Raw genomic sequence first — 9729 nt, forward strand, 5'->3', positions numbered from 1 at the left:
CACGTTTCACTACTCACATTTTGAGTAGTGAACCGTGGTTTTTTTTTTGGTCGCTTAAGGGCTAGCCCTTAAGGGACCCTTAAATTCCGCGCGGACATTTTCGGAAGGGTCCCTTAAGGGCTAGCCCTTAAGGGACCCTTAAGTTTTTTTAAGGCGGGTAGTATAGATGTTTTAATGTACTACCTTTACTTTAAAATTATTGATAAATTGAAATATAAAGCTTGTTTACCTAAGTTTAAGACGGTATTAGCTTATCTTATTTGGACTTAGAACAAAATTGTACTGAGTACAAAATCTTTGATAATTTTATAGGATATTGAACAAAATTTCAGTATAATGAACAGAGCAACACTAATCACAAGTAATATATAACCTTGTTTTCTTTAACAGTTTTACAAAATGGAAATACCATAGAAAAAATAAATTCAATAATAATTCTTTTAAGCAAACATATAGGTTATCACCACTTTGAAGAGCTATATTATAATTATAATATTATGTAGTATTATAATTATAATACTATGGTTTCATAGAGTCTTAAAAGCAGTCTTCTTTGTTTTTGGCTTTGTTTTATGGGTATTTTAGTTTTTAAAATCAATTCATAATATTGTTTGTCAATTTCATGAGCAATATACTTTAGCATTTTGGCTAAATCTCCGTTTTTATTTTCCGATATTTAAAATTGCTCAGTTTATAGAGCCATAACTTTAGGCAGTTGCAGTAATTCAGTAGATTTCTGTTTCCTTGTACTTCGTTTATATCCAATTCTAACACGTTTATAGCCTTCATTGAAAGATGTTCTAAAATTGACTTTTAAAATTGTATTTTTATTGTACACAGTCTATTTTATTTTCGTCTAAGGAATTTCAGAAAATAGAGAGGTTGCTGCTTTTTGATAGTCCAGTAAATCTGTGGTAACTATCTGCAGGATTTTGAAATTACTTGATTTTGTAGGCATGTTTTTAATACTCTCATCAGGACGATTGGACTGTATATTTCTAAATTTTTATACTTTCTTTCCTCTAATGGTTGTTCAAGGATTTTATACTCTTTGAATTCATCACATCTATCTTTCTTAGATTTAAAAAATGATAGATACTCCTCATTCAAGACTTTTCTGTAAATGTTTTCTTTTACAGAATTTTGATCTGTAATCTTGTAAAGATCATACATTTTTGTTAAAGTTAACCTACCATCTAAATATTGCTTATTGCTTTTGGCACGGCAGTAATGTGATTCAACAACAGGAAACGATTTAATGTGATTTCTAACCATTTCTAGTTTTTCGTTTGATGCATGTTTTTTGACTTTTCAAACTTTGATGGATGATCTTGGAACAGAAGATGTTGGATTTTGAATTTTTTCATGAAAGTAATATATACGTTGTTGACTGATGCTCAGTGTGCCACAAAAAAAATCTTTACAAACTTGCACACGTGTATTGTTGTGTTCTAAATAATACTTATACACATGTGATTTTCTGCTTTTTTCTTTGTATATTCGCTTCCGAAACGGTTCACCCTAATGGTGTACTTACTATAAAAATGTAGCTTTTTTCTCATCCGACAATTTATGTAATTGTTTCATTATCTGATTTCTTTCTTCACTGGAAAAATAATCACTGTATTTCGGTTTACGGTCTCCTTTAACTTTTTTTGCTAGATGAAGTTGTCCTTTAATATCAACATACTCTTCTCCCCTCTCTCTTTTGTTTTCCTATATATTTTTTTTGCCAATTTTCTGGGGTCTTTTTTCTTTTTTAGTTAATGTTCCTTTACTTTCCGTTGTTGAAATCAAAGAGTTAGATTTATTTAAACGATCTTCATTTTTCTTTGTAGATGTACTATTACTTTGTTCTACATGTTCAATGTTGTAAATATCCTCTGTCATACTCGTGGTTTCAGTTTCATTTATAATATTATCATTATTTTCAATTACTAAAGATTTATCCAATATAAGTGCTGACTAACTGACAACGACTTTTTATCAAACAACTTGTCACGCGACCTCACCGGACGCAGTGATTGGCTTAGCTAGATATTAAACAGAGCAGAAGTAACGACGGTTTAGAATTTAAACCACAATTACACACGCATTAAAATCACGTTTTGGTTTGTTCAATATTCGGATATTGAACAAAATCTAAAAAAGTTATGTTTTCTTTTTTTTGGATTTTGAACAAAAGACATCTGAATATTTTGATAAGAAATGCAGATTCTGTATATTTTATAGTAGATATTAAACAAGCTTATCTTAAAATGATCTTCTGTAACAGTAACTCATTTTAAGTAAAAAGTGGGTACTGAACACACCTATTCTAGGGTGACGCTTTGTCAAAGATGATATATGAAATTAGACAGGTTATTATTTGCGGTTTGTTTATGCCATTGATAACTGCATCTAAAATATTAGGATTATGTAAGTTTAAGTTTTCTTGTTTGATATATGAATAAATATCTATATTTTTCATGTTTTAACTATATAAAAATATGAGTTTAATTTACAAAAATCTTGTAAATAGGTATTTTAAGATTTATAAATATAAAAACAAGTTTGTAACACTAATCTAGTCTTGTTGAGACTTAATAATTACATAACCATTTAAAATAAAATACATATAATGTTTTCCCAAAATTAAATTGAATACATCATTTAACTTATAAAAATCATTATTAGAGACCAGGCGGACATACGCGGATTATAAACCAAATTTATATTGATAATACATAACTTACGTGTAAAATAGTGTTGTAATTAAATAATCATTTGAAAGATAATACTTGATTTTAATAAAATATGGAATAAAAAGAGAAAAAAGGTTTTAAAATTAACATCTATTCCATGCTTACTAGTAACACTAAAAATATTACTAATTTAAAAAAATTTTGCAAAATAATTTAAAAAAAAAAAAAGCTTTTTACTCTTCAGCTGAGAAGCTTACGTCATGATAATTATACAAAAATATATTTATTTTATAAAAGCTGAATGTTTAAGTTATAAATTGGTATACAATAATGTAATTTTTGAAAATGTATTTTTTTTTTACTTTTGTCCACCATCTGGCCCACTGTGCTTTGGTGTAAAACGTTTTTAAAAAATTGCGAATCTTAGCGTTTTTTAGTGTTTTAAACTTCAACATCAAATTTTTGGTTTTCAGGTCTATGCTTTAGTATGAATTTTCATGAGCATAAAACTCTCTATCATAATTAGTAATAAAAATAGAGGGGTAGAGATGCAACTTAGCGCCCTATTTCATGAGGGTAAGCGGCGTAAATAAAATTATTTTTTCGCTTTTTTTTGCGCATGTCACAACAACGTCTTTCAATGAATAAAAAAAATAGATAAAGTGAGGGCAAGGTTTAGGATGGATCATAGTTAGGGAGGAAGAAATTCCTTCCTTAAGAAGGATTATAGTTAGGATCTGAAATTAGGTCATGGCTAATCCAGAATCGGTTAGGGTTTAGGTTACTAAAATTTAATAACACCCCTAAACCCTGATCCTGACCCTCAAATAAGCGTTTTTTTAATCTGTGGAAGAATGCATCACATCAGACATACTTATTAGAGATGTATCAATTCTTCTTCAGACGTATTTGTGACAAATGACATGAAAAAGTATTTTTGGACAATTTAAATGACAGTTTTTTTAATCAAAAGGTCAAAAAACCAACTTTTATTCAGAGGGTTAATTCCAGAGCGTTAATTCTCAATTAATTAAATCTTAAAAAAAAATCAACCACATCAAAAACTACCTATGGTCGAAGTTGAAGTTTAAGTAAAAAAGCTGAATATTATCAAGAAATAAACAATTCATTCTTTAATATAAAATGATCACATTTTTTAGACATAAATAAAAAAGATTTTGTTTGAGATATATATTAGTTCTGCTTAATATATGGTAATGTTTTTTTTTTTGCTCGCAATTTAGATTTTGAATACCTAGAAACGCAAAGCATTGCAGCATCTCCTCCATCTAAAAAACGTGTGTTAAAATGTTGTTGTATATGATTTGCATTTTTCTTTTGTCATTAACAGACAAAATACGCAAACTGTAGTTTGTCTGTTTAAATTATGGAATGTTTAGCTATAAGCAAGCATAATCTTTTGCTAGAGGGTTCAATCCCATGTATATGTATGTGGTCTCATATGGTCAAATCGAATGTTGTGAATTCTTTTGTGACTGCTATATCCGAGTCTATTTTATAAAAGTGTTGAGTATATATATAGGTTTTCACAATTATATATATATATATATATATATATATATATATATATATATATATATATATATATATATATATATATATATATATATATATATATATATATATATATATATATATATATATATATATATATATATATATATGTACATATATATATATATGTATATATATATATACATATATATGTATATATATATATGTATATATGTATATATATATATGTATATATATATATATATGTATATATATATGTATATATATATATATATATATATATATATATGTATATATATGTATATATATATATATATATATATATATATATATATATATATATATATATATATATATATATATATATATATATATATATATAACTATTAATATAATTTTAACCAATACAATGAAAAATGTATGTCAAACAAAATCTCAACTTCAAAAAAAATTTTTTTTATATATTTCTTTAAAGGTTTGTAAGAAATTAGTAGAAAATATATTTAACACTAGAGGCCTTTCAATGTTTCATCAGTAGTGTTAGTTTAAGTGCTGTTATGTACAAATTTGTTTATTTTTTGTTACAAAAGTATTTTTTAATCAATTAATGTATTGTTGCTATTAGTTACCATTGTTTAATATTTTTTTTTAAACAGGAAGTGTTAGTTAAAAGTATCATGCTTTTGTTTATGCAAATGACTTTTATAAGATAATAAATTTTTATCACTTTTAAGTTCCAGAAATACAAAAAGCTGGAAAAATGGTTCCATTATTTTTTTATTTATACGTTGGCAATCATATACATGATTGTCAAACCTGTCTGTTGAATGGCCAGTTCTGCAACTTGAAATATGACCATTAGTGCGATTTCTCAAATTGTTTGTTTTTCCAGTATACGTTGATTGACCATTACAAGACAAATATTTTAGATAATAAATGACATTCTTGCTGCTACAAGTAATGTGACTTTTAATGTTCCAAATAGTACCGTTGGATGTTACGAAATTATTTACCTCTTGTAGGTAAAATAAACAAATTTTGCAACGACTATCATTACATTTAAAAATTCCTATTTTTTTGTTATTAGATGTTGTGGAATAAAATTTAGCGGAAGTAAGTTGTCTCAGTAAATTTGGTGGTTGTTTGTAAGCTATTACAGGATTTATGTTAGAAAATATTTTTTGTATTCTTTCACTGGTGGATAAACTGAGTAGAAGTTTGGTTTTAGTTAATATAGGTTGGCAATTTAGGTTGCTGTAAAATGTAGTGACTAAAGGAACGACTTTATTAGGTTTCTTTTGTTGAGCTGGTCCTTGTAGTTTTGCATTATGAAATGCTTTTTCAATAACAATGTCTGGATAATTACATTCTTTCAGCCTGAATTTAAGCTCTGCTAAACGCAGGTTTTCGGTGATATAATCAGATCAAAATACAATTATTCTTTTTGCAAGACTATAAGGGATGTTCTTTTTGGGGTGGTAAGGATGATGACTGTTTAAATTAAGATAATCGTGTGTGTTTGTTTCTTTATGAAATATGTCAGTTTTGATATATTTGTTATTTTGAAGAATAACAGAAATGTCTAAAAAATTAATTATACTATAAATATTTTCTTTTTCAACTAATTCAATGCCATAGTCAATTGTGAAGGTAATTGAATTGTTTAATTCGGCGAGTGACAATTTAAATTTGTTTATATCTAAGTGTTTAGGCCATATGTTAAAACCATCATCAACATATCTAAAGTAGAACTGTTCAATAGTATGAACCTCGTCATTCGAAAAAAATCTTGGTAGAATTTTTGGAAAAAGTATTGTTTCTTCTAAGAAACCTATCGAAAGACATGCATAGTCTGGTGCAAAGTCTGTACCCATGGCTGTACATGTGATTTGGTGAAATAATTGATTATGAAAGAGGAAATTATTGTTTTTTAAAATAAATGATGCTGATTCTATAATGAAATTGGTAGTAATTCGTTCAGGTATTAGATTTTTATGTTTTTCAACCCAAAATTTTAATGCTTCTAAACCAAGGTTGAGGGGAATTGTAGTGTAAAGGTTAACAATGTCACATGTTAGTATAATACTATCTAGCTCTACTTTTCTAGGAATTTTTCTTAAGAAGTCCCAATCATCTTTTATATAAGTTTTTTGCTTCCGTACAATAGGAGATAGAATTACGTGTAGAAATTGGCTTAAATGTGACGTAGGTGAGTCAATTCCTGCAATAATAGTTCGACCCTTTAAATCGATTGGTGGTTGCATTTCAATAACTAGAGAATTAGACTCTTGAACTTTTTTGATTATTTCTTTACATTTGTGAATTTTGGGAATTACATAAAAATTGCTTGGTTTCCATTCAAATTTTGTAATGTAGTCTATCTCGTTTTGTGTTAAGCATTTATGTTTATCAATCATTTTTAAAAGATTTTTGAAAACTAGTTTATCAGAGTTTAAGTTTGTTTTTTCATACGTGATTGAAGATGATAGATGATCTTGATAAACAAGCTTATCGCTGTAATATGTAGAGTCCATCATAATTAAACTGCTACCTTTATCAGCTATTTTAATAACAATGTCTTTCATTTCTCTCAGCTCTTTAAGAGCTGTTCTTACTTGTGATGAAATATTATCAACTGATAGATTTTTAATGGGATCAACTTGTTCGATTTTCGAAATTATTTCATTAAGTTTTGGAAGAGTTGATTTAACATTATAATTTGATTTCTTCTTTAAAATGCTAATATCATTATTATGGGTTTCATAAAATTTTTCTTTTAGTTTAAGCTTTCGAGTGAATTGTCTTATATCTGAATTAATGTGTAAAAATTTACCTTTAGTTGTTGGGCAGAATTTAGGACCTTTTATCAGAAGTGATATTTGGAAAGTGGTCAGGTGTTTGGTGAATATGTTGATGACCTTAGGTTGTATTTTCTTGGGATTGTGCTTGTCCAGTTTTTTGAAGGTGCGCTATTTAACAATTGGTCATAATTTATAATATTATTTGATGAAGAATTAAAGTTTGCCGAATTGTTATTTTCTTTCTCTTTTTCTTTTTGATGGTTAAATTTAGAGCTTCTTGAATTGAAATATAGACGATCTTTATCGAAAGCTAATTTAGTAGAAACAATCTTTTTTTCCCGAAATTCATATTGAAATATCACCGAAAACCTGCGTTTAGCAGAGCTTAAATTCAGGCTGAAAGAATGTAATTATCCAGACATTGTTATTGAAAAAGCATTTCATAATGCAAAACTACAAGGACCAGCTCAACAAAAGAAACCTAATAAAGTCGTTCCTTTAGTCACTACATTTTACAGCAACCTAAATTGCCAACCTATATTAACTAAAACCAAACTTCTACTCAGTTTATCCACCAGTGAAAGAATACAAAAAATATTTTCTAACATAAATCCTGTAATAGCTTACAAACAACCACCAAATTTACTGAGACAACTTACTTCCGCTAAATTTTATTCCACAACATCTAATAACAAAAAAATAGGAATTTTTAAATGTAATGATAGTCGTTGCAAAATTTGTTTATTTTACCTACAAGAGGTAAATAATTTCGTAACATCCAACGGTACTATTTGGAACATTAAAAGTCACATTACTTGTAGCAGCAAGAATGTCATTTATTATCTAAAATGTTTGTCTTGTAATGGTCAATCAACGTATACTGGAAAAACAAACAATTTGAGAAATCGCACTAATGGTCATATTTCAAGTTGCAGAACTGGCCATTCAACAGACAGGTTTGACAATCATGTATATGATTGCCAACGTATAAATAAAAAAATAATGGAACCATTTTTCCAGCTTTTTGTATTTCTGGAACTTAAAAGTGATAAAAATTTATTATCTTATAAAAGTCATTTGCATAAACAAAAGCATGATACTTTTAACTAACACTTCCTGTTTAAAAAAAAATATTAGACAATGGTAACTAATAGCAACAATACATTAATTGATTAAAAAATACTTTTGTAACAAAAAATAAACAAATTTGTACATAACAGCACTTAAACTAACACTACTGATGAAACATTGAAAGGCCTCTAGTGTTAAATATATTTTCTACTAATTTCTTACAAACCTTTAAAGAAATATATAAAAAAAAAATTTTTTGAAGTTGAGATTTTGTTTGATATACATTTTTCATTGTATATATATCTCTCTCTTTATGCCCCAAAAATAAACTAAAATAAATAATACTTCATTTGATTGAAGTTGTGAAATTGTATTCTTTTAATCCCCATACTTCCTTAGACAACTCAGTGTCGTTTTTGTATTTTTTTATGTTAAAAGATTTTTGATGGTTCGCATAACTTAGCTTAAATGCGAACCATCATAAATCTTTTAACATAAAAAAATAGTTGTCTAAGGAAGTATGGAGATTAAAAGAAAACAATTTCACAACTTCAATCAAATGAAGTATTATTAAACGCTGTAAATCATACAATCCTGCGTCAAAAATTTGTAAGCTTCGTTTAAATGAGAAGTTCGAAATATAATTTTACAAAGGAAACAATCTGCTAAACAAAAGAGGCGAGTTAGTCTCAAAATGCAGACACAAAAATAAATTTCTCTTTTCATTATTTGATAGCGTAGATTAGTTTTCCATTACGCCTTCTTGTAGTATAACGTCAGAACTAATTCTACCGTAGTATTTAATTTTTAAACGGTTTTTTATATTTTTGATTTTGTACTTCATGGCTAATGATTGCCGATAGTCATGAAACTTTAAGTTCCATTAAATATCGTTTTTTCTAAAATTTAAGTATATATATATATATATATATATATATATATATATATATATATATATATATATATATATAAATATATATATATATATATATACATATATATAAATATATATATATATATGTATATATGTATATATATATATATATATACATATATATAGATAGATAGATATATATACATATCTATATATATATATATGTATATATATATATATATACATATATATATATATATATATATATATATATATATATATATATATATATATATATATATATATATATATATATATATATATATATATATATATATTCTTCCTGATGAACCTACTGATGGTGAAACATAATGTTGAAGATAAAAGTTAGATAAGGTTTTTTTTTGCTAATTTATTATTGCTCTGTTCTTTGAGAACATTGAGCACTTTATTTGTAGAATACACTGACATAATTTATATATATATATATATATATATATATATATATATATATAATATAGATATATATATATATATATATATATATATATATATATATATATATATATTCTTCCTGATGAACCTACTGATGGTGAAACATAATGTTGAAGATAAAAGTTAGATAAGGTTTTTTTTTGCTAATTTATTATTGCTCTGTTCTTTGAGAACATTGAGCACTTTATTTGTAGAATACACTGACATAATTTATATATATATATATATATATATATATATATATATATATATATATATATATATATAT

Source organism: Hydra vulgaris, chromosome 02, assembly GCF_038396675.1.
Source record: "Hydra vulgaris chromosome 02, alternate assembly HydraT2T_AEP".
NCBI lineage: Eukaryota > Metazoa > Cnidaria > Hydrozoa > Anthoathecata > Hydridae > Hydra > Hydra vulgaris.